The following is a 26,474-nucleotide window of genomic DNA, read 5'->3' on the forward strand; positions in this document are numbered from 1 at the left end:
AAGCATGATAATCAAGATAGAGCAAACTTTTAACTAACTGAAAAACTGTTTCTTTGTGAATTCAGTCAGTTTCCAGTAGCAGGGTCTTGCAATATGTGTACTTTTAAAGATTTATCAAAATTTGGTGAACCCAATCTTACTAACGTGGTGAATTCATTTATTCCCAGTAGGCCTCAGTAGTAATAAGTGGACTCTCCGGATATAGAAAAATTTTCACGAATGGAATCAAAATTTCTAGGCGAATTCAGTGAGTTCCCAATGGGACATGCTTGTATGAGTGTGATTTTCATTATATAGCAACATATAAGGAACGGAATGTAAGTATCATGGTGAATTCAGTAGGTTCCCAATAGGTTTCGCAATTAATAAGCTTGATATTCAAGTTAGAGCAACGTTTTAACGAACTGAAACACTGTTTCTTTGTGAATTCAGTTAGTTCCCAGTAGCAGGCTCTGGTAATATGTGTACTTTTAAAGATTTATCAAAATTTGGTAAGCCGAATCTGAGTAAATTTGTGAATTCGGTTAGTTTCCAATAGGCGGCAGTAGTAATAAGTGGACTGTTCGATATAGAAAAATTTTCATGAATGGAGTCAGAATTACTAGGTGAATTCAGTGAGTTCCCAATGGGACATGCTTGTATGAGTGTGCTTTTCAATATATAGCAACATTTTAAGGAACGGAATCTAAGTATCATGGTGAATTCAGTAGGTGCCCAATAGGATTCGCATGTAATAAGCTTGTTATTCAAGATAGAGCAACGTTTTAACGACTGAAACACTGTTTCGTGTGAATTCAGTTAGTTCCCTTTAGCAGGATCTTGTAATATGTGTACTCTTAACGATTAATCAAAATTTGCTGAGCCGAATCTCAATAACGTGGAAAAATCGGTTATGCCCAATAGGCCGCAGTAGTAATAAATAGACTGTTCGGGATGTAGAAAAATTTTCAGGAATTGAATCAAAATTTCTAGGCGAATTCTGTGAGTTCCCAATGGGACATGCTTGTATGAGTGTGCTTTTCAATGTATAGCAACATTTTAAGGAATAGAATCTAAGTATCATGGTGAATTCAGTAGGTTCCCAATAGGATTCGCATGTAATGAGCTTGTTATTCATGATAGAGCAACGTTTTACCGAACTGAAACACTCCTTCATTGTGAATTCAGTTAGTTCCCAGTAGCAGGCTCTTGTAATATGTGTACTTTTCAAGATTTATAAAAATTTCCTGAGCCGAATTTGAGTTACTTGGTGAATTCGGTTAATTCCCAGTAGGCCGCAGTAGTATTAAGTGGACAGTTCGGGATATAGAAAAATTTTCACAAATGGAATCCGTATTTCTATGCGAATTCAGTGAGTTCCCAATGTTACATGCTTGTATAAGTCTGCTTTTCAATATATAGCAACATTTTAAGGAAAGGATTCTAAGTATCATGGTGAATTCAGTAGGTTCCCAGTAGGATTCGCATGTAATAAGCCTGTTATCATGATAGAGCAACGTTTTGACAAACTGAAACACTGTTTCTTTGTGAATTCAGTTAGTTCCTAGTAGCAGGCTCTTGTAATATGTGTACTTTTAAAGATTTTTCAAAATTTGGTTAGCCGAATCTGAGTAACTTTGTGAATTCGGTTAGTTCCCAATAGGCGGCAGTAGTAATAAGTGGACTGTTTGGAATATAAAAAAATTTTCATGAATGGAATCAGAATTTCTAGGCGAATTCAGTGAGTTCCCCATGGGACATGCTTGTATGAGTGTGCCCCTAAATATAGAGCAACATTCTAAGGAACGGAATCTAAGTATCATGGTGAATTCAGTAGGTTCCCTGTAGGATTTTCATGTAATAAGCTTGTTATTCTAGATAGGGCAACGTTTGAACGAACTGAAACACTGTTTCTTTGTGGATTCAGTTAGTTCCCAGTAGCCTGCTCTTGTAATATGTGTACTTTTAAAGATTTATCAAAATTTGGTGAGCCGAATCTCTGTAACTTGGTGAATTCAGTTAGTCCCCAATAGGCCTAAGTGGAATAAGTGGATTGTTCGGCTTATAGAAAAATTTACACGAATGGAATCAAAATTTCTAGGCGAATTCAGTGAGTTCCCCATGGGACATGCTTGTATGAGTGTGCCTCTAAATATAGAGCAACATTTTAAGGAATGGAATCTAAGTATCATGGTTAATTCAGTCGGTTCCCAGTAGGATTAGCATGTAATAAGCTTGTTATTAAAGATAGAGCATAGTTTGAACGAACAGAAACACTGTTTCTTTGTGGATTCAGTTAGTTCCCAGTAGCCTGTTCTTGTAATATGTGTACTTTTAAAGATTTATCAAAATTTGGTGAGCCGAATCTGACTAACTTTGTGAATTCAGTTAGTTCCAAATAGGCGGCAGTAGTAATTAGTGGACTGTTCGGAATATAGAAAAATATTCATGAATGGAATCAGAATTTCTAGGTGAATTCAGTGAGTTCCAATGGAACATGTTTGCATAAGTGTGATTTTCAAAATAATGCAACATTTTAAGGAACGGAATCTAAGTATCATGGTGAATTCAGTAGGTTCCCAATAGGATTCGCATTGAATAAGCTTGTTATTTAAGATAGAGCAACGTTTTAACGAACTGAAACACTGTTTCTTTGTGAATTCAGTTACTTCCCAGGAGCAGGCTCTTGTAATATGTGTACTTTTAAAGATTTATCAAAATGTGGTCAGCCGAATCTCAGTAACTTGGTGAATTCAGTTAGTCCCCAATAGGCCTAAAAGGAATAAGTGGACTGTTCGGGATATCGAAAAGTTTTCACGAATGGAATCAAAATTTCTAGGCGATTTCAGTGAGTTCCCAAAGGGACATGCTTGTATGAGTTTGCTTTTCAATATAGAGCAACAATTTAAGGAACGGAATCTAAGTATAATGGTGAATTCAGTAGGTTCCAAATAGGAATCGCATGCAATAAGCTTGTTATTCAAGATAGAGCAACGTTTTAATGAAATGAAACACTGTTTCTTTGTGAATTCAGTTAGTTCCCAGTAGCAGGCTCTTGTAATATGTGTACTTTTAAAGATTTATCAAAAATTGGTGAGAGACAAGCCTGGGAAACCAGAAGTGACTGCTCCCTGCACACACATCTCGGACGCCAGAGGAAAAAGCCAAAGACCATCTGGAACCCTGGTGCACTGAAGCTCCAGGAAGGGGCGGCACAGGTCTTCCTGGTTGCTGCCGCTGCAGAGAGCCCGTGGGGAGCACCCCACGAGCGAACCTGAGCCTCGGGACCACAGGTAAGACCAAATTTTCTGCTACAAGAAAGCTGCCTGGTGAGCTTGGGACACAGGAAAGCAGAATTTCTCTAGGACCGGGCACGTTCTGTGTTTACCGGAAGTCCCACACCCGCGGATCCCGGCCCGCAGCAGCTCTCTGGTCCCAGACCCGGTGAGAGAGAGACCCAACCGCCTGGTCAGGTGGGCACTCCTGAAGCTGCAGAGCGGAAGAGACTACCAACTCTGCTCACCCCTGCCCACATCCCTGGCCCAAGAGGAAACTGTATAAGGCCTCTGGGCTCCCGTGGGGAAGGGCCCAGGAGCGGCAGCACCCCTGTGCCTGAGACACCGCCGGAACCTGAAAGAAACAGACCGGATAAACAGTTCTCTGCACCCAAATCCCGTGGGAGGGAGAGCTAAACCTTCAGAGAGGCAGACAAGCCTGGGAAACCAGAAGTGACTGCTCCCTGCACACACATCTCGGACGCCAGAGGAAAAAGCCAAAGACCATCTGGAACCCTGGTGCACTGAAGCTTCCGGAAGGGGCGGCACAGGTATTCCTGGTTGCTGCCGCTGCAGAGAGCCCGTGGGGAGCACCCCACAAGCGAACCTGAGCCTCGGGACCACAGGTAAGACCAAATTTTCTGCTGCAAGAAAGCTGCCTGGTGAACTCAAGACACAGGCCCACAGGAACAGCTGAAGACCTGTAGCGAGGAAAAACTACACGCCAGAAAGCAGAACACTCTGTCCCCATAACTGACTGAAAGAGAGGAAAACAGGTCTACAGCACTCCTGTCACACAGGCTTATAGGACAGTCTAGCCACTGTCAGAAATAGCAGAACAAAGTAACACTAGAGATAATCTGATGGCGAGAGGCAAGCGCAGGAACCCAAGCAACAGAAACCAAGACTACATGCCATCATCGGAGCCCAATTCTCCCACCAAAACAAACATGGAATATCCAAACACACCAGAAAAGCAAGATCTAGTTACAAAATCATATTTGATCATGATGCTGGAGGACTTCAAGAAAGACATGAACACACTTAGGGAAGCACAGGAAAACATTAATAAACAAGTAAAAGCCTACAGAGAGGAATCGCAAAAATCCCTGAAAGAATTCCAGGAAAACACAATCAAACAGTTGAAGGAATTAAAAATGGAAATAGAAGCAATCAAGAAAGAACACATGGAAACAACCCTGGATATAGAAAACCAAAAGAAGAGACAAGGAGCTGTAGATACAAGCCTCACCAACAGAATTCAAGAGATGGAAGAGAGAATCTCAGGAGCAGAAGATTCCATAGAAATCATTGACTCAACTGTCAAAGATAATGTAAAGCGGAAAAAGCTACTGGTCCAAAACATACAGGAAATCCAGGACTCAATGAGAAGATCAAACCTAAGGATAATAGGTATAGAAGAGAGTGAAGACTCCCAGCTCAAAGGACCAGTAAATATCTTCAACAAAATCATAGAAGAAAACTTCCCTAACCTAAAAAAAGAGATACCCATAGACATACAAGAAGCCTACAGAACTCCAAATAGATTGGACCAGAAAAGAAACACCTCCCGTCACATAATTGTCAAAACACCAAACGCACAAAATAAAGAAAGAATATTAAAAGCAGTAAGAGAAAAAGGTCAAGTAACATATAAAGGGAGACCTATCAGAATCACACCAGACTTCTCGCCAGAAACTATGAAGGCCAGAAGATCCTGGACTGATGTCATACAGACCCTAAGAGAACACAAATGCCAGCCCAGGGTACTGTATCCAGCAAAACTCTCAATTAACATTGATGGAGAAACCAAGATATTCCATGACAAAACCAAATTTACACAATATCTTTCTACAAATCCAGCACTACAAAGGATAATAAATGGTAAAGCCCAACATAAGGAGGCAAGCTATACCCTAGAAGAAGCAAGAAACTAATCGACTTGGCAACAAAACAAAGAGAATGAAAGCACACAGACATAACCTCACATCCAAATATGAATATAAAGGGAAGCAATAATCACTATTCCTTAATATCTCTCAATATCAATGGCCTCAACTCCCCAATAAAAAGACATAGATTAACAAACTGGATACGCAATGAGGACCCTGCATTCTGCTGCCTACAGGAAACACACCTCAGAGACAAAGACAGACACTACCTCAGAGTGAAAGGCTGGAAAACAACTTTCCAAGCAAATGGTCAGAAGAAACAAGCTGGAGTAGCCATTCTAATATCAAATAAAATCAATTTCCAACTAAAAGTCATCAAAAAAGATAAGGAAGGACACTTCATATTCATCAAAGGAAAAATCCACCAAGATGAACTCTCAATCCTAAATATCTATGCCCCAAATACAAGGGCACCTACATACGTAAAAGAAACCTTACTAAAGCTCAAAACACACATTGCACCTCACACAATAATAGTGGGAGACTTCAACACCCCACTCTCATCAATGGACAGATCATGGAAACAGAAATTAAACAGTGATGTCGACAGACTAAGAGAAGTCATGAGCCAAATGGACTTAACGGATATTTATAGAACATTCTATCCTAAAGCAAAAGGATATACCTACTTCTCAGCTCCTCATGGTACTTTCTCCAAAATTGACCATATAATTGGTCAAAAAACGGGCCTCAACAGGTACAGAAAGATAGAGATAATCCCATGCATGCTATCGGACCACCACGGCCTAAAACTGGTCTTCAATAACAATAAGGGAAGAATGCCCACATATACGTGGAAATTGAACAATGCTCTACTCAATGATAACCTGGTCAAGGAAGAAATAAAGAAAGAAATTAAAAACTTTTTAGAATTTAATGAAAATGAAGATACAACATACCCAAACTTATGGGACACAATGAAAGCTGTGCTAAGAGGAAAACTCATAGCGCTCAGTGCCTGCAGAAAGAAACAGGAAAGAGCATATGTCAGCAGCTTGACAGCACACCTAAAAGCTCTAGAACAAAAAGAAGCAAATACACCCAGGAGGAGTAGAAGGCAGGAAATAATCAAACTCAGAGCTGAAATCAACCAAGTAGAAACAAAAAGGACCATAGAAAGAATCAACAGAACCAAAAGTTGGTTCTTTGAGAAAATCAACAAGATAGATAAACCCTTAGCCAGACTAACGAGAGGACACAGAGAGTGCGTCCAAATTAACAAAATTAGAAATGAAAAGGGAGACATAACTACAGATTCAGAGGAAATTCAAAAAATCATCAGATCTTACTATAAAAACCTATATTCAACAAAATTTGAAAATCTTCAGGAAATGGACAATTTCCTAGACAGATACCAGGTATCGAAGTTAAATCAGGAACAGATAAACCAGTTAAACAACCCCATAACTCCTAAGGAAATAGAAGCAATCATTAAAGGTCTTCCAACCAAAAAGAGCCCAGGTCCAGACGGGTTTAGTGCAGAATTCTATCAAACCTTCATAGAAGACCTCATACCAATATTATCCAAACTATTCCACAAAATTGAAACAGATGGAGCACTACCGAATTCCTTCTACGAAGCCACAATTACTCTTATACCTAAACCACACAAAGACACAACAAAGAAAGAGAACTTCAGACCAATTTCCCTTATGAATATCGACGCAAAAATACTCAATAAAATTCTGGCAAACCGAATTCAAGAGCACATCAAAACAATCATCCACCATGATCAAGTAGGCTTCATCCCAGGCATGCAGGGATGGTTTAATATACGGAAAACCATCAACGTGATCCATCATATAAACAAACTGAAAGAACAAAACCACATGATCATTTCATTAGATGCTGAGAAAGCATTTGACAAAATTCAACACCCCTTCATGATAAAAGTCCTGGAAAGAATAGGAATTCAAGGCCCATACCTAAACATAGTAAAAGCCATATACAGCAAACCAGTTGCTAACATTAAACTAAATGGAGAGAAACTCGAAGCAATCCCACTAAAATCAGGGACTAGACAAGGCTGCCCACTCTCTCCCTACTTATTCAATATAGTTCTTGAAGTTCTAGCCAGAGCAATCAGACAACAAAAGGAGATCAAGGGGATACAGATCGGAAAAGAAGAAGTCAAAATATCACTATTTGCAGATAACATGATAGTATATTTAAGTGATCCCAAAAGTTCCACCAGAGAACTACTAAAGCTGATAAACAACTTCAGCAAAGTGGCTGGGTATAAAATTACCTCAAATAAATCAGTTGCCTTCCTCTATACAAAAGAGAAACAAGCCGAGAAAGAAATTAGGGAAACGACACCCTTCATAATAGACCCAAATAATATAAAGTACCTCGGTGTGACTTTAACCAAGCAAGTAAAAGATCTGTACAATAAGAACTTCAAGACACTGAGGAAAGAAATTGAAGAAGACCTCAGAAGATGGAAAGATCTCCCATGCTCATGGATTGGCAGGATTAATATAGTAAAATGGCCATTTTACCAAAAGCAATCTACAGATTCAATGCAATCCCCATCAAAATACCAATCCAATTCTTCAAAGAGTTAGACAGAACAATTTGCAAATTCATCTGGAATAACAAAAAACCCAGGATAGCTAAAGCTATCCTCAACAATAAAAGGACTTCAGGGGGAATCACTATCCCTGAACTCAAGCAGTATTACAGAGCAATAGTGATAAAAACTGCATGGTATTGGTACAGAGACAGACACATAGACCAATGGAATAGAATTGAAGACCCAGAAATGAACCCACACACCTATGGTCACTTGATTTTTGACAAAGGAGCCAAAACCATCCAATGGAAAAAAGATAGCATTTTCAGCAAATGGTGCTGGTTCAACTGGAGGGCAACATGTAGAAGAATGCAGATCGATCCATGCTTATCACCCTGTACAAAGCTTAAGTCCAAGTGGATCAAGGACCTCCACATCAAACCAGACACACTCAAACTAATAGAAGAAAAACTAGGGAAGCATCTGGAACACATGGGCACTGGAAAAAATTTCCTGAACAAAACACCAATGGCTTATGCTCTAAGATCAAGAATCGACAAATGGGATCTCATAAAACTGCAAAGCTTCTGTAAGGCAAAGGACACGGTGGTTAGGACAAAACGGCAACCAACAGATTGGGAAAAGATCTTTACCAATCCTACAACAGATAGAGGCCTTATATCCAAAATATACAAAGAACTCAAGAAGTTAGACCGCAGGGAAACAAATAACCCTATTAAAAAATGGGGTTCAGAGCTAAACAAAGAATTCACAGCTGAGGAATGCTGAATGGCTGAGAAACACCTAAAGAAATGTTCAACATCTTTAGTCATAAGGGAAATGCAAATCAAAACAACCCTGAGATTTCACCTCACACCAGTGAGAATGGCTAAGATCAAAAACTCAGGTGACAGCAGATGCCGGCGAGGATGTGGAGAAAGAGGAACACTCCTCCATTGTTGGTGGGATTGCAGACTGGTAAAACCACTCTGGAAATCAGTCTGGAGGTTCCTCAGAAAATTGGACATTGAACTGCCTGAGGATCCAGTTATACCTCTCTTGGGCATATACCCAAAAGATGCCTCAACATATAAAAGAGACACGTGCTCCACTATGTTCATCGCAGCCTTATTTATAATAGCCAGAAAATGGAAAGAACCGAGATGCCCTTCAACAGAGGAATGGATACAGAAAATGTGGTACATCTACACAATGGAATATTACTCAGCTATCAAAAACAACGAGTCTATGAAATTCGTAGGCAAATGGTTGGAACTGGTAAATATCATCCTGAGTGAGCTAACCCAATCACAGAAAGACATACATGGTATGCACTCATTGATAAGTGGCTATTAGCCCAAATGCTTGAATTACCCTAGATCCCTAGAACAAACGAAACTCAAGACGGATGATCAAAATGTGAATGCTTCACTCCTTCTTTAAATGAGGAAAAAGAATACCCTTGGCTGGGAAGGGAGAGGCAAAGATTAAAACAGAGACTGAAGGAACACCCATTCAGAGCCTGCCCCACAGGTGGCCCATACATATACAGCCACCCAATTGGACATGATGGATGAAGCAAAGAAGTGCAGACCGACAGGAGCCGGATGTAGATCGCTCCTGAGAGACACAGCCAGAATACAGCAAATACAGAGGCGAATGCCAGCAGCAAACCACTGAGCTGAGAATAGGTCCCCCGTTGAAGGAATCAGAGAAAGAACTGGAAGAGCTTGAAGGGGCTCGCGACCCCAAAAGTACAACAATGTCAAGCAACCAGAGCTTCCAGGGACTAAGCCACTACCTAAAGACTATATATGGACTGACCCTGGACTCTGACCCCATAGGTAGCAATGAATATCCTAGTAAGAGCACCAGTGGAAGGGGAAGCCCTGGGTCCTGCTAAGACTGAACCCCCAGTGAACTAGACTATGGGGGGAGGGCGGCAATGGGGGGAGGGTTGGGAGGGGAACACCCATAAGGAAGGGGAGGGGGAGGGGGATTTTGCCCGGAAACCGGGAAAGGGAATAACACTTGAAATGTATATAAGAAATACTCAAGTTAATAAAAAAATAAAAAATAAAAAAAAAATTAAAAAAAAAAAAGAAAAAAAAAATTGGTGAGCCGATTCTTAGTAACATGGTGAATTCGGTTAGTTCCCAATAGGCCACAGTTGTAATAAGTGGACTGTCCGGGATATAGAAAAAATTTCACGAAGGGAATCAAAATATCTAGGCGAATTCAGTGAGTTCCCAATGGGACATGCTTGTATGAGTTTGCTTTTCAATATAGAGCAACATTTTAAGGAACGGAATCTAAGTATTATGGTGAATTCCGTAGGTTCCCAATAGGATTCACATGTAATAGGCTTGTTATTCAAGATAGAGCAACGTTTTAACAAACTGAAACACTGTTTGTTTGTGAAATCAGTTAGTTCCTAGTAGCCTGCCTTTGTAATATGTGTACTTTTAACGATTTATCAAAATTTGGTGAGCCGAATCTGAGTAACATGATGAACTCGGTTAGTTACCAATAGGCTGCAAGTAATAAGTGGACTGTTCGGGATATAGAAAAAATTTCACGAATGGAATCAAAATTTCTAGGCGAATTCAGTGAGTTCCCAATGATACATGCTTGTATGAGTTTGCTTTTCAATATAGAGCAATATTTCAAAGAACGGAATGTAAGTATCATGGTGAATTCAGTAGGTTCCCAATAGGATTCCCATGTAATAGGCATGTTGTTCATGATAGAGCAACGTTTTAACGAACTTAAACACTGTTTCTTTGTGAAGAGAGTTAGTTCCCAGTATCCTGCTCTTGTAATATGTGTACTTTCAAAGATTTATCAAAATTTCCTGAGCCGTATCTGAGTCAATCGGTAAATCGTTTAGTTCCCAATAGGCCGCAGTAGTAATAAGTGGACTGTTCGGGATATAGAAAAATTTTTATGAATGGAATCAGAATTTTTAGGCGAATTCAGTAAGTTCCCAATGGGACATGCTTGCATAAGTGTGCTTTTCAATATATAGCAACATTTCAAGGAAGGGAATCTAAGTATCATCGTGAGTTCATTAGGGTCCCAATAGGATTCGCATGTAATATGCTAGTTATTCAAGATAGAGCAACGTTTTTAACGAACCTAAACACTGTTTCTTTGAGAATTCTGTTAGTTCCCAGTAGCAGCCTCTTGTAATATGTGTACTTTTAAAGATTTATCAAAATTTGGTAAGCCGTATCTCAGTAACTTGGTGAATTCGGTTAGTTCCCAATAGGCCGCACTAGAAATAAGTGGACTTTTCAGGATATAGAAAAATTTTCACGAATGGAATCAAAATTTCTAGTCGAATTCAGTGAGTTCCCAATGGGACATGCTTGTATGAGTGTGCTTTTCAATATATAGCAACATTTTAAGGAACGGAATCTAATAATCATGGTGAATTCAGTAGGTGCCCAATAGGACTCGCATGTAATAACTTGTTTTTCAAGATAGAGCAACGTTTTAACGACCTGAAAAACTGTTTCTTTGTGAATTCAGTTAGTTCCCAGTAGCAGGCTCTTGTAATATGTGTACTTTTAAAGATTTATCAAAATTGACAGAGCCGATTCTGAGTAACTTTGTGTATTCAGTTAGTTTCCAATAGGCCTCAGTAGTAATAAGTGAATTGTTCGGGACGGTTTTTAAGTATCATGGTGAATTCAGTAGGTTCCCAATAGTAAACGCATGTATAAGCATGATATTCAAGATAGAGCAACCTTTTAACTAACTGAAACACTGTTTCTTTGTGAATTCAGTCAGTTTCCAGTAGCAGGGTCTTGCAATATGTGTACTTTTAAAGATTTATCAAAATTTGGTGAACCCAATCTTACTAACGTGGTGAATTCATTTATTCCCAGTAGGCCTCAGTAGTAATAAGTGGACTCTCGGGATATAGAAAAATTTTCACGAATGGAATCAAAATTTCTAGGCAAATTCAGTGAGTTCCCAATGGGACATGCTTGTATGAGTGTGATTTTCATTATATAGCAACATTTAAGGAACGGAATGTAAGTATCATGGTGAATTCAGTAGGTTCCCAATAGGTTTCGCAATTAATAAGCTTGATATTCAAGAGAGAGCAACGTTTTAACGAACTGAAATACTGTTTCTTTTTGAATTCAGTTAGTTCCCAGTAGCAGCCTCTTGTAATTGTGTGCTTTTAAAGATTTATCAAAATTTGATGATACCAATCTGAGTAATCTGGTGTTTTCAGTTAATTCCCAAAGGCCGCAGTAGTAATAAGTGGACTGTTCGGAATATAGAAAATTTTTCAGGAATGGAATCAAAATTTCTAAGCGAATTCAGTGAGTTCCCAATGGGACATGCTTGTATGAGTGTGCTTTTCAATATATAGCAACATTTTAAGGAACGGAATCTAAGTATCATGGTGAATTCAATAAGTTCCCAAAAGGATTCGCAAGTAATAAGCTTGGTATTCAAGATAGAGCAATGTTTTAACGAACTGAAACACTGTTTCTTTGTGAATTCAGTGAGTTCCCAGTAGCAGGCTCTTGTAATATGTGTACTTTTAAAGATTTATCAAAATTTGGTGAGCCGAATCTCAGTAACTGCGTTAATTCGGGTAGTTCCCAGTAGGCCGCAGTAGTAATAAGTGGACTGTTTGGGATATAGAAAAATTATCACGAATGGAATCAAAATTTCTAGGCGAATTCAGTGAGTTCCATTGGGACATGCTTGTATGAGTTTGCTTTTCAATATAGAGCAACATTTTAAGGAACGGAATATAAGTATCATGGTGAATTCAGTAGGTTCCCAATAGGATTCGCAAGTAATAAGCTTGTTATTCAAGATAGAGCAACGTTTTAACGAACTGAAACACTGTTTCTTTGTGAATTCAGATAGATCCCAGTAGCAGGCTCTTGTAATATGTGTACTTTTAAATATTTATCAAAATTTTTTGAGCCGAATCTCAGTAACTTTGTGAATTCAGTTGGTTCCCAATAGGCCTCAGTTATATTAAGTGGATTGTTCGGGATATAGAAAAATTTTCAGGAATGGAAAAAGATTTTAGGTGAATTCAGGGAGTTCCCAATGGGACATGCTTGTATGAGTGTGCTTTTCAATATATAGCAACATTTTAAGGAACGGAATCTAAGTATCATCGTGAATTCAATAGGTCCTAATAGGATTCGCGAGTAATAAGCTAGTTATTCAAGATAGAGCAACGTTTTACGAACTTGAACACTGTTCCTTTGTGAATTCAGTTAGTTCCCAGTAGCCTGAACTTGTAATAAATGTACTTTTAAAGATTTATCAAAATTTGATGAGCCAAAACTGAGTAACTTGGTGAATCAGTTAATTCCCAATAATCCACAGTAGTAATAAGTGGACTGTTCGGAATATAGAAAAATTTTCACGAATGGAATCAAAATTTCTAAGCGAATTCAGTGAGTTGCCAATGGGATGTGCTTGTATGAGTGTGCTTTTCAATATATAGCAACACTTTACGGAATGGAATCTAAGTATCATGGTGAATTCAATAGGTTCCCAATAGGATTCGTAAGTAATAAGCTTGTTATTCAAGATAGAGCAAAGTATTAACGAACTGAAACACTGTTTCTCTGTGAATTCAGTTAGTTCCCAGTAGCAGGCTCTTGTGATATGTGTACTTTTAAAGATTTATCAAAATTTGGTGAGCCGAATCTCAGTAACTGCGTTAATTCGGATAGTTCCAAACAGGCCGCAGTAGTAATAAGTGGACTATTCGGGATATAGAAAATTTTTCAGGAATGGAATCAAAATTTCTAGGCGAATTCAGTGAGTTCCCAATGGGACATGCTTGTATGAGTGTGCTTTTCAATATATAGCAACATTTTAAGGAACGGAATCTAAGTATCATGGTGAATTCAATAGGTTCCCAATAGGATTCGCATGTAATAAGCTTGTTTTTCAAGATAGAGCAACATATTAACGAACTGAAACACTGTTTCTTTGTGAATTCAGTTAGTTCCCAGTAGCAGGCTCTTCTAATATGTGCACTTTTAAAGATTTATCAAAATTTGGTGAGATAAATCTCAGGAACTTGTTGCATTCAGTTAGTTCCCACAAGACGCAGTAGTAATAAGTGGACTGTTCGGAATATAGAAAAATTTTCACGAATGGAATCAAAATTTCTAAGCGAATTCAGTGAGTACTCAATGGGACATGCTTGTATGAGTGTGCTTTTCGATATATAGCAACATTTTAAGGACTGGAATCTAAGTATCATGGTGAATTCAATAGGTTCCCATTAGGATTCACAAGTAATAAGCTTGTTATTCAAGATAGAGCAACGTTTTAACGAACTGAAACACTGTTTCTTTCTGAATTCAGTTAGTTCCCAGTAGCAGGCTCTTGTAATTGTGTGCTTTTAAAGATTTATCAAAATGTGTTGAGCCGAATCTCAGTAAGTTGGTGAAGTCGGTTAATTCCCAATAGGCCGCAGTAGTAATAAGAGAACTGTTCGGGATATAGAAAAATTTTCACTAATGGAATTAAAATTTCTAGGCGAATTCAGTGAGATCCCAATGGGACATGCTTGTATGAGTGTGCTTTTCAATATATAGCAACATTTAAAGGAACGGTTTTTAAGTATCATGGGGAATTCAGTAGGTTCCCAATAGTATACGCATGTATAAGCATGATATTCAAGATAGAGCAACCTTTTAACTAACTGAAACACTGTTTCTTTGAGAATTCAGTCAGTTTCCAGTAGCAGGGTCTTGCAATATGTGTACTTTTAAAGATTTATCAAAATTTGGTGAACCCAATCTTACTAACGTGGTGAATTCATTTATTCCCAGTAGGCCTCAGTAGTAATAAGTGGACTCTCGGGATATAGAAAAATTTTCACGAATGGAATCAAAATTTCTAGGCGAATTCAGTGAGTTCCCAATGGGACATGCTTGTATGAGTGTGATTTTCATTATATAGCAACATTTAAGGAACGGAATGTAAGTATCATGGTGAATTCAGTAGGTTCCCAATAGGTTTCGCAATTAATAAGCTTCATATTCAAGAGAGAGCAACGTTTTAACGAAATGAAATACTGTTTCTTTTTGAATTCAGTTAGTTCCCAGTAGCAGCCTCTTGTAATTGTGTGCTTTTAAAGATTTATCAAAATTTGGTGAGCCGAATCTCAGTAAATTGCTGAATTTGGTTAGTTCCCAATAGGCCGCAGTAGTATTAAGTGGACTGTTCGGGATATAGAAAAATTTTCACGAATGGAATCAAAATTTCTAGGGGAATTCAGTGAGTTCCCAATGGGACATGCTTGTATGAGTGTGATTTTCAATATATAGCAACATTTTAAGGGACGGAATCTAAGTATCCTTGTGAATTCAGTAGGTTCCCTATAGGGTTCGCATGTAATAAGCTTGTTATTCAAGATAGAGCAACGTTTTGACGAACTGAAACACTGTTTCATTGGGAATTCAGTTAGTTCCCAGTAGCAGGCTCTTGTAATATGTGTACTTTTAAAGATTTACCAAATTTGGTGAGCCGAACCTCAGTAAATTTGTGAATTCAGTTAGTTCCCAATATACCGCAGTAATAATAAGTGGACTGTTCAGAATATAGAAAAATTTTCAGGAATGGAATCATAATTTCTAGGCGAATTCAGTGAGTTCCCAAAGGGACATGCCTGTATGAGTGTGCTTTTCAATATAGAGCAACATATTATAGAACGGAACCTAAGTATCATGGTGAATTCAGTAGGTTCCCAATAGGTTTCGCCTGTAATAAGTTTGTTATTCAAGAAAGAGCAAATTTTAACGAACTGAAACACTGTTTCTTTGTGAATTCTGTTAGTTCCCAGTAGCAGGCTCTTGTAATAGGTATACTTTTAAAGATTTATCAAAATTTGTTGAGCCGAATCTCAGATACTTGGTGAATTCAGTTTCTTCCCAATAGGACTCAGTAGTAATAAGTGGACTGTTCCGGATATCGAAAAATTTTCACGAATGGAATGAAAATTTCTATGCGAATTCAGTGAGTTCCCAATGGGACATGCTTGTATGAGTGTGCTTTTCAATATATAGCAACATTTTAAGGAACGGAATCTAAGTATCATGTTGAATTCAATACGTCCCAATAGGATTCGCGAGTAATAAGCTTGTTATTCAAGATAGAGCAACGTTTTAACGAACTGAAACACTGTTTCTGTGTGAATTCAGTTAGTTCCCAGTAGCAGGCTATTGTAATTGTGTGCTTTTAAAGATTTATCAAAATTTGGTGAGCCGAATGTCAGTAAGTTTGTGTATTCATTTTGTTCCCAATAGGCCGCAGTAGTGATAAGTGGATTGTTCGGAATATAGAAAATTTTTCACGAATGGAATCAAAATTTCTAAGCGAATTGAGTGAGTTCCCAATGTGACATGCTTGTATCAGTGTGCTTTTCAATATATAGCAACACTTTAACGAACGGAATCTAAGTATAGTGGTGAATTCAGTAGGTTCCCAATAGGATTCGCAAGTAATAAGCTGGTTATTCAAGATAGAACAAAGTTTTAACGAACTGAAACACTGTTTCTCTGTGAATTCAGTTAGTTCCCAGTAGCAAGCTCTTGTACTATGTGTACTTTTAAAGATTTATCAAAATTTGGTGAGATGAATCTCAGTAACTTTGTGAATTCACTTAGTTCCAAATAGGCCGCAGTAGTAATAAGTGGACTGTTTGGGATATAGAAAAATTTTCAGGAATGGAATCAAAATTTCTAGGCGAATTCAGTGAGTTCCCAATGGGACATGCTTGTATGAGTGTGCTTTTCAATATATAGCAACAATTTAAGGAACGGAATCTAATTATCATGGTGAATTCAGTAGGTTCCCAATAGGATTCGCCTGTAATAAGTTTGTTATTCAAGAAAGAGCAAAGTTTTAACGAACTGAAACACTGTTTCTTTGTGAATTCTGTTAGTTCCCAGTAGCAGGCTCTTGTAATAGGTATACTTTTAAAGATTTATCAAAATTTGTTGAGCCGAATCCCAGATACTTGGTGAATTCAGTTTCTTCCCAATAGGGCTCAGTAGTAATAAGTGGACTGTTCCGGATATCGAAAAATTTTCACGAATGGAATGAAAATTTCTATGCGAATTCAGTGAGTTCCCAATGGGACATGCTTGTATGAGTGTGCTTTTCAATATATAGCAACATTTTAAGGAACGGAATCTAAGTATCATGTTGAATTCAATACGTCCCAATAGGATTCGCGAGTAATAAGCTTGTTATTCAAGATAGAGCAACGTTTTAACGAACTGAAACACTGGTTCTTTGTGAATTCAGTTAGTTCCAGGTAGCAGGCTCTTGTAATATGTGTACTTTTAAAGATTTATCAAAATTTGATGATACCAATCTGAGTAATCTGGTGTTTTCAGTTAATTCCCAAAGGCCGCAGTAGTAATAAGTGGACTGTTCGGAATATAGAAAATTTTTCAGGAATGGAATCAAAATTTCTAAGCGAATTCAGTGAGTTCCCAATGGGACATGCTTGTATGAGTGTGCTTTTCAATATATAGCAACATTTTAAGGAACGGAATCTAAGTATCATGGTGAATTCAATAAGATCCCAAAAGGATTCGCAAGTAATAAGTTTGTTATTCAAGATAGAGCAATGTTTTAACGAACTGAAACACTGTTTCTTTGTGAATTCAGTGAGTTCCCAGTAGCAGGCTCTTGTAATATGTGTACTTTTAAAGATTTATCAAAATTTGGTGAGCCGAATCTCAGTAACTGCGTTAATTCGGGTAGTTCCCAGTAGGCCGCAGTAGTAATAAGTGGACTGTTTGGGATATAGAAAAATTTTCACGAATGGAATCAAAATTTCTAGGCGAATTCAGTGAGTTCCCATTGGGACATGCTTGTATGAGTTTGCTTTTCAATATAGAGCAACATTTTAAGGAACGGAATATAAGTATCATGGTGAATTCAGTAGGTTCCCAATAGGATTCGCAAGTAATAAGCTTGTTATTCAAGATAGAGCAACGTTTTAACGAACTGAAACACTGTTTCTTTGTGAATTCAGATAGATCCCAGTAGCAGGCTCTTGTAATATGTGTACTTTTAAATATTTATCAAAATTTTTTGAGCCGAATCTCAGTAACTTTGTGAATTCAGTTGGTTCCCAATAGGCCTCAGTTATATTAAGTGGATTGTTCGGGATATAGAAAAATTTTCAGGAATGGAAAAAGATTTTAGGTGAATTCAGGGAGTTCCCAATGGGACATGCTTGTATGAGTGTGCTTTTCAATATATAGCAACATTTTAAGGAACGGAATCTAAGTATCATCGTGAATTCAATAGGTCCTAATAGGATTCGCGAGTAATAAGCTAGTTATTCAAGATAGAGCAACGTTTTACGAACTTGAACACTGTTTCTTTGTGAATTCAGTTAGTTCCCAGTAGCCTGATCTTGTAATAAATGTACTTTTAAAGATTTATCAAAATTTGATGAGCCAAAACTGAGTAAATTGGTGAAGTCAGTTAATTCCCAATAATCCGCAGTAGTAATAAGTGGACTGTTCGGAATATAGAAAAATTTTCACGAATGGAATCAAAATTTCTAGGCGAATTCAGTGAGTTGCCAATGGGATGTGCTTGTATGAGTGTGCTTTTCAATATATAGCAACACTTTACGGAATGGAATCTAACTATCATGGTGAATTCAATAGGTTCCCAATAGGATTCGTAAGTAATAAGCTTGTTATTCAAGATAGAGCAAAGTATTAACGAACTGAAACACTGTTTCTCTGTGAATTCAGTTAGTTCCCAGTAGCAGGCTCTTGTGATATGTGTACTTTTAAAGATTTATCAAAATTTGGTGAGCCGAATCTCAGTAACTGCGTTAATTCGGGTAGTTCCAAACAGGCCGCAGTAGTAATAAGTGGACTATTCGGGATATAGAAAATTTTTCAGGAATGGAATCAAAATTTCTAGGCGAATTCAGTGAGTTCCCAATGGGACATGCTTGTATGAGTGTGCTTTTCAATATATAGCAACATTTTAAGGAACGGAATCTAAGTATCATGGTGAATTCAATAGGTTCCCAATAGGATTCGCATGTAATAAGCTTGTTTTTCAAGAAAAAGCAACATATTAACGAACAGAAACACTGTTTCTTTTTGAATTCAGTTAGTTCCCAGTAGCAGGCTCTTCTAATATGTGCACTTTTAAAGATTTATCAAAATTTGGTGAGATAAATCTCAGGAACTTGTTGCATTCAGTTAGTTCCCACAAGACGCAGTAGTAATAAGTGGACTGTTCGGAATATAGAAAAATTTTCACGAATGAAATCAAAATTTCTAAGCGAATTCAGTGAGTACTCAATGGGACATGCTTGTATGAGTGTGCTTTTCGATATATAGCAACATTTTAAGGACCGGAATCTAAGTATCATGGTGAATTCAATAGGTTCCCATTAGGATTCACAAGTAATAAGCTTGTTATTCAAGATAGAGCAACGTTTTAACGAACTGAAACACTGTTTCTTTCTGAATTCAGTTAGTTCCCAGTAGCAGGCTCTTGTAATTGTGTGCTTTTAAAGATTTATCAAAATGTGTTGAGCCGAATCTCAGTAAGTTGGTAAAGTCGGTTAATTCCCAATAGGCCGCAGTAGTAATAAGAGAACTGTTCGGGATATAGAAAAATTTTCACGAATGGAATCAAAATTTCTAGGCGAATTCAGTGAGTTCCCAATGGGACATGCTTGTATGAGTGTGATTTTCATTATATAGCAATATTTAAGGAACGGAATGTAAGTATCATGGTGAATTCAGTAGGTTCCCAATAGGTTTCGCAATTAATAAGCTTGATATTCAAGAGAGAGCAACGTTTTAACGAACTGAAATACTGTTTCTTTTTGAATTCAGTTAGTTCCCAGTAGCAGCCTCTTGTAATTGTGTGCTTTTAAAGATTTATCAAAATTTGGTGAGCCGAATCTCAGTAAATTGCTGAATTTGGTTAGTTCCCAATAGGCCGCAGTAGTATTAAGTGGACCGTTCGGGATATAGAAAAATTTTCACGAATGGAATCAAAATTTCTAGGGGAATTCAGTGAGTTCCCAATGGGACATGCTTGTATGAGTGTGCTTTTCAATATATAGCAACATTTTAAGAAACGGAATCTAAGTATCATTGTGAATTCAGTAGGTTCCCTATAGGGTTCGCATGTAATAAGCTTGTTATTCAAGATAGAGCAACGTTTTGACGAACTGAAACACTGTTTCATTGGGAATTCAGTTAGTTCCCAGTAGCAGGCTCTTGTAATATGTGTACTTTTAAAGATTTACCAAATTTGGTGAGCCGAACCTCAGTAAATTTGTGAATTCAGTTAGTTCCCAATATGCCGCAGTAATAATAAGTGGACTGTTCAGAATATAGAAAAATTTTCAGGAATGGAAGCATAATTTCTAGGCAAATTCAGTGAGTTCCCAATGGGACATGCCTGTATGAGTGTGCTTTTCAATATAGAGCAACATATTATAGAACGGAACCTAAGTATCATGGTGAATTCGGTAGGTTCCCAATAGGTTTGGCCTGTAATAAGTTTGTTATTCAAGAAAGAGCAAAGTTTTAACGAACTGAAACACTGTTTCTTTGTGAATTCTGTTAGTTCCCAGTAGCAGGCTCTTGTAATATGTGTACTTTTAAAGATTTATCAAAATTTGTTGAGCCGAATCTCAGATACTTGGTGAATTCAGTTTCTTCCCAATAGGGCTCAGTAGTAATAAGTGGACTGTTCCGGATATCGAAAAATTTTCAGGAATGGAATGAAAATTTCTATGCGAATTCAGTGAGTTCCCAATGGGACATGCTTGTATGAGTGTGCTTTTCGATATATAGCAACATTTTAAGGACCGGAATCTAAGTATCATTGTGAATTCAATAGGTTCCCATTAGGATTCACAAGTAATAAGCTTGTTATTCAAGATAGAGCAACGTTTTAACGAACTGAAACACTGTTTCTTTCTGAATTCAGTTAGTTCCCAGTAGCAGGCTCTTCTAATTGTGTGCTTTTAAGGATTTATCAAAATGTGTTGAGCCGAATCTCAGTAAGTTGGTGAAGTCGGTTAATTCCCAATAGGCCGCAGTAGTAATAAGAGAACTGTTCGGGATATAGAAAAATTTTCACTAATGGAATTAAAATTTCTAGGCGAATTCAGTGAGATCCCAATGGGACATGCTTGTATGAGTGTGCTTTTCAATATATAGCAACATTTAAAGGAACGGTTTTTAAGTATCATGGTGAATTCAGTAGGTTCCCAATAGTATACGCATGTATAAGCATGATATTCAAGATAGAGCAACCTTTTAACTAACTGAAACACTGTTTCTTTGTGAATTCAGTCAGTTTCCAGTAGCAGGGTCTTGCAATATGTGTACTTTTAAAGATTTATCAAAATTTGGTGAACCCAATCTTACTAACGTGGTGAATTCATTTATTCCCAGTAGGCCTCAGTAGTAATAAGTGGACTCTCGGGATATAGAAAAATTTTCACGAATGGAATCAAAATTTCTAGGCGAATTCAGTGAGTTCCCAATGGGACATGCTTGTATGAGTGTGATTTTCATTATATAGCAACATTTAAGGAACGGAATGTAAGTATCATGGTGAATTCAGTAGGTTCCCAATAGGTTTCGCAATTAATAAGCTTGATATTCAAGAGAGAGCAACGTTTTAACGAACTGAAATACTGTTTCTTTTTGAATTCAGTTAGTTCCCAGTAGCAGCCTCTTGTAATTGTGTGCTTTTAAAGATTTATCAAAATTTGGTGAGCCGAATCTCAGTAAATTGCTGAATTTGGTTATTTCCCAATAGGCCGCAGTAGTATTAAGTGGACCGTTCGGGATATAGAAAAATTTTCACGAATGGAATCAAAATTTCTAGGGGAATTCAGTGAGTTCCCAATGGGACATGCTTGTATGAGTGTGCTTTTCAATATATAGCAACATTTTAAGAAACGGAATCTAAGTATCATTGTGAATTCAGTAGGTTCCCTATAGGGTTCGCATGTAATAAGCTTGTTATTCAAGATAGAGCAACGTTTTGACGAACTGAAACACTGTTTCATTGGGAATTCAGTTAGTTCCCAGAAGCAGGCTCTTGTAATATGTGTACTTTTAAAGATATACCAAATTTGGTGAGCCGAACCTCAGTAAATTTGTGAATTCAGTTAGTTCCCAATATGCCGCAGTAATAATAAGTGGACTGTTCAGAATATAGAAAAATTTTCAGGAATGGAAGCATAATTTCTAGGCAAATTCAGTGAGTTCCCAATGGGACATGCCTGTATGAGTGTGCTTTTCAATATAGAGCAACATATTATAGAACGGAACCTAAGTATCATGGTGAATTCGGTAGGTTCCCAATAGGTTTGGCCTGTAATAAGTTTGTTATTCAAGAAAGAGCAAAGTTTTAACGAACTGAAACACTGTTTCTCTGTGAATTCAGTTAGTTCCCAGTAGCAGGCTCTTGTAATATGTATACTTTTAAAGATTTATCAAAATTTGTTGAGCCGAATCTCAGATACTTGGTGAATTCAGTTTCTTCCCAATAGGGCTCAGTAGTAATAAGTGGACTGTTCCGGATATCGAAAAATTTTCAGGAATGGAATGAAAATTTCTATGCGAATTCAGTGAGTTCCCAATGGGACATGCTTGTATGAGTGTGCTTTTCGATATATAGCAACATTTTAAGGACCGGAATCTAAGTATCATTGTGAATTCAATAGGTTCCCATTAGGATTCACAAGTAATAAGCTTGTTATTCAAGATAGAGCAACGATTTAACGAACTGAAACACTGTTTCTTTCTGAATTCAGTTAGTTCCCAGTAGCAGGCTCTTGTAATTGTGTGCTTTTAAAGATTTATCAAAATGTGTTGAGCCGAATCTCAGTAAGTTGGTGAAGTCGGTTAATTCCCAATAGGCCGCAGTAGTAATAAGAGAACTGTTCGGGATATAGAAAAATTTTCACTAATGGAATTAAAATTTCTAGGCGAATTCAGTGAGATCCCAATGGGACATGCTTGTATGAGTGTGCTTTTCAATATATAGCAACATTTAAAGGAACGGTTTTTAAGTATCATGGTGAATTCAGTAGGTTCCCAATAGTATACGCATGTATAAGCATGATATTCAAGATAGAGCAACCTTTTAACTAACTGAAACACTGTTTCTTTGTGAATTCAGTCAGTTTCCAGTAGCAGGGTCTTGCAATATGTGTACTTTTAAAGATTTATCAAAATTTGGTGAACCCAATCTTACTAACGTGGTGAATTCATTTATTCCCAGTAGGCCTCAGTAGTAATAAGTGGACTCTCGGGATATAGAAAAATTTTCACGAATGGAATCAAAATTTCTAGGCGAATTCAGTGAGTTCCCAATGGGACATGCTTGTATGAGTGTGATTTTCATTATATAGCAACATTTAAGGAACGGAATGTAAGTATCATGGTGAATTCAGTAGGTTCCCAATAGGTTTCGCAAATAATAAGCTTGTTATTCAAGATAGAGCAATGTTTTAACGAACTGAAACACTGTTTCTTTGTGAATTCAGTTAGTTCCCAGTAGCAGGCTCTTGTAATATTTGTACTTTTAAAGATTTATCAAAATTTGGTGAGCCGAATCTCAGTAACTTTTTGAAGTCACTTAGTTCCCAATAGGCCTCAGTAATAATAAGTGGACTGTTCGGGATATAGAAAAATTTTCACGAATGGAATCAAAATTTCTAGGCGAATTCAGTAAGTTCCCAATGGGACATGCTTGTATGAGTGTGCTTTTCAATATATAGCAACATTTTAAGGAACGGAATCTAAGTATCATGGTGAATTCAGTAGATCTACAATAGGATTCGCATGTAATTAGCTTGTTATTCAATATAGAGCAACGTTTTTACAAACTGAAACACTGTTTCTTTGTGAATTCAGTTAGTTCCCAGTATCAGGCTCTTGTAATATGTGTACTCTTAAAGATTTATCAAAATTTGGTGAACCGAATCTCTGTAACTTGGTGAATTCACTTAGTCCCCAATAGGCCTAAGTGGAATAAGTGGATTGTTCGGCTTATAGAAAAATTTACACGAATGGAATCAAAATTTCTAGGCGAATTCAGTGAGGTCCCCATGGGACATGCTTGTATGAGTGTGCCTCTAAATATAGAGCAACATTTTAAGGAATGGAGTCTAAGTATCATGGTGAATTCAGTAGGTTCCCAGTAGGATTAGCATGTAATAAGCTTGTTATTCAAGATAGAGCAATGTTTGAACGAACTGAAACACTGTTTCTTTGTGGATTCAGTTAGTTCCCAGTAGCCTGTTCTTGTAATATGTGTACTTTTAAAGATTTATCAAAATATCCTGAGCCAAATATGAGTAACTTGGTGATTCGGTTAGTTCCTATAGGCGGCAGTAGTAATAAGTGGACTATTTGGGATATAGAAAAATTTTCACGAATGTAATCAAAATTTCTAGACGAATTCAGTGAGTTTCCAATGGGACATGCTTGTATGAGTGTGCTTTTCAATATATAGCAACATTTGAAGGAACGGAATCTAAGTATCATGTAGAATTCAGTAGGTTCCCAATAGGATTCGCATGTAATCAGCTTGTTATTCGAGATAGAGGAAAGTTTTAACGAACTGAAACACTGTTTCGTTCTGAATTCAGTTAGTACCCAGTAGCAGGCTCTTTAATATGTGTACTTTTAAAGATTTATCAAAATTTGGTGAGCCGAATTTCAGTAACTTGGTGAATTCAGTTAGTTCCCAATAGACTGCAATAGTAAGTGGACTGTTCGGGATATAGAAAAATTTTCACGAATGGCATAAAATTTCTAGACGAATTCAGTGAGTTCCCAATGGGACATGCTTGTATGAGTGTGCCTTTCAATATATAGCAACATTTAAAGAACGGATCTAAGTATCATTGTGAATTCACTAGGTTCCCAATAGGATTCGGATGTAATAAGCTTGTTATTCAAGGTAGAGCAACGTTTTCACGAACTGAAACACTGTTTCTTTGTGAATTCAGTAAGTTCCCAGTAGCAGGCTCTTTTAATATGTGTACTTTTAAAGATTTATCAAAATTTGGATAGCCGAATATGAGTAACTTTGTGAATTCGGTTAGTTTCCAATAGGCGGCAGTAGTAATAAGTGGACTGTTCGATATAGAAAAATTTTCATGAATGGAGTCAGAATTACTAGGCGAATTCAGTGAGTTCCCAATGGGACATGCTTGTATGAGTGTGCTTTTCAATATATAGCAACATTTTAAGGAACGGAATCTAAGTATCATGGTGAATTCAGTAGGTGCCCAATAGGATTCGCATGTAATAAGCTTGTTTTTCAAGATAGAGCAACGTTTTAACGACCTGAAAAACTGTTTCTTTGTAAATTCAGTTAGTTCCCAGTAGCAGGCTATTGTAATATGTGTACTTTTAAAGATTTATCAAAATTGACAGAGCCGATTCTGAGTAACTTTGTGTATTCAGTTAGTTTCCAATAGGCCTCAGTAGTAATAAGTGAATTGTTCGGGATATAGAAAAATTTTCATGAATGAAATCAGTATTTCTATGCGAATTCAGTGAGTTCCCAATGGTACATGCTTGTATGAGTCTGCTTTTCAATATATAGCAACATTTTAAGGAACGGAATCTAAGTATCATGGTGAATTCAGTAGGTGCCCAATAGGATTCGCATGTAATAAGCTTGTTATTCAAGATAGAGCAACGTTTTAACGACTGAAACACTGTTTCGTGTGAATTCAGTTAGTTCCCTTTAGCAGGATCTTGTAATATGTGTACTCTTAACGATTAATCAAAATTTGCTGAGCCGAATCTCAATAACGTGGAAAAATCGGTTAGTGCCCAATAGGCCGCAGTAGTAATGAATAGACTTTTCGGGATGTAGAAAAATTTTCAGGAATTGAATCAAATTTCTAGGCGAATTCAGTGAGTTCCCAATGGGACATGCTTGTATGAGTGTGCTTTTCAATGTATAGCAACATTTTAAGGAACAGAATCTAAGTATCATGGTGAATTCAGTAGGTTCCCAATAGGATTCGCATGTAATGAGCTTGTTATTCATGATAGAGCAACGTTTTACCGAACTGAAACACTCCTTCATTGTGAATTCAGTTAGTTCCCAGTAGCAGGCTCTTGTAATATGTGTACTTTTCAAGATTTATAAAAATTTCCTGAGCCGAATTTGAGTTACTTGGTGAATTCGGTTAATTCCCAGTAGGCCGCAGTAGTATTAAGTGGACTGTTCGGGATATAGAAAAATTTTGACAAATGGAATCAGTATTTCTATGCGAATTCAGTGAGTTCCCAATGTTACATGCTTGTATAAGTCTGCTTTTCAATATATAGCAACATTTTAAGGAACGGATTCTAAGTATCATGGTGAATTCAGTAGGTTCCCAGTAGGATTCGCATGTAATAAGCTTGTTATCATGATAGAGCAACGTTTTGACAAACTGAAACACTGTTTCTTTGTGAATTCAGTTAGTTCCTAGTAGCAGGCTCTTGTAATATGTGTACTTTTAAAGATTTTTCAAAATTTGGTTAGCCGAATCTGAGTAAATTTGTGAATTCGGTTAGTTCCCAATAGGCGGCAGTAGTAATAAGTGGACTGTTCGGAATATAAAAAAATTTTCATGAATGGAATCAGAATTTCTAGGCGAATTCAGTGAGTTCCCCATGGGACATGCTTGTATGAGTGTGCCCC

This window comes from Rattus norvegicus, chromosome 9, assembly GCF_021556685.1.
Source record: "Rattus norvegicus strain SHRSP/BbbUtx chromosome 9, alternate assembly SHRSP_T2T, whole genome shotgun sequence".
Taxonomy (NCBI): Eukaryota; Metazoa; Chordata; class Mammalia; order Rodentia; family Muridae; genus Rattus; species Rattus norvegicus.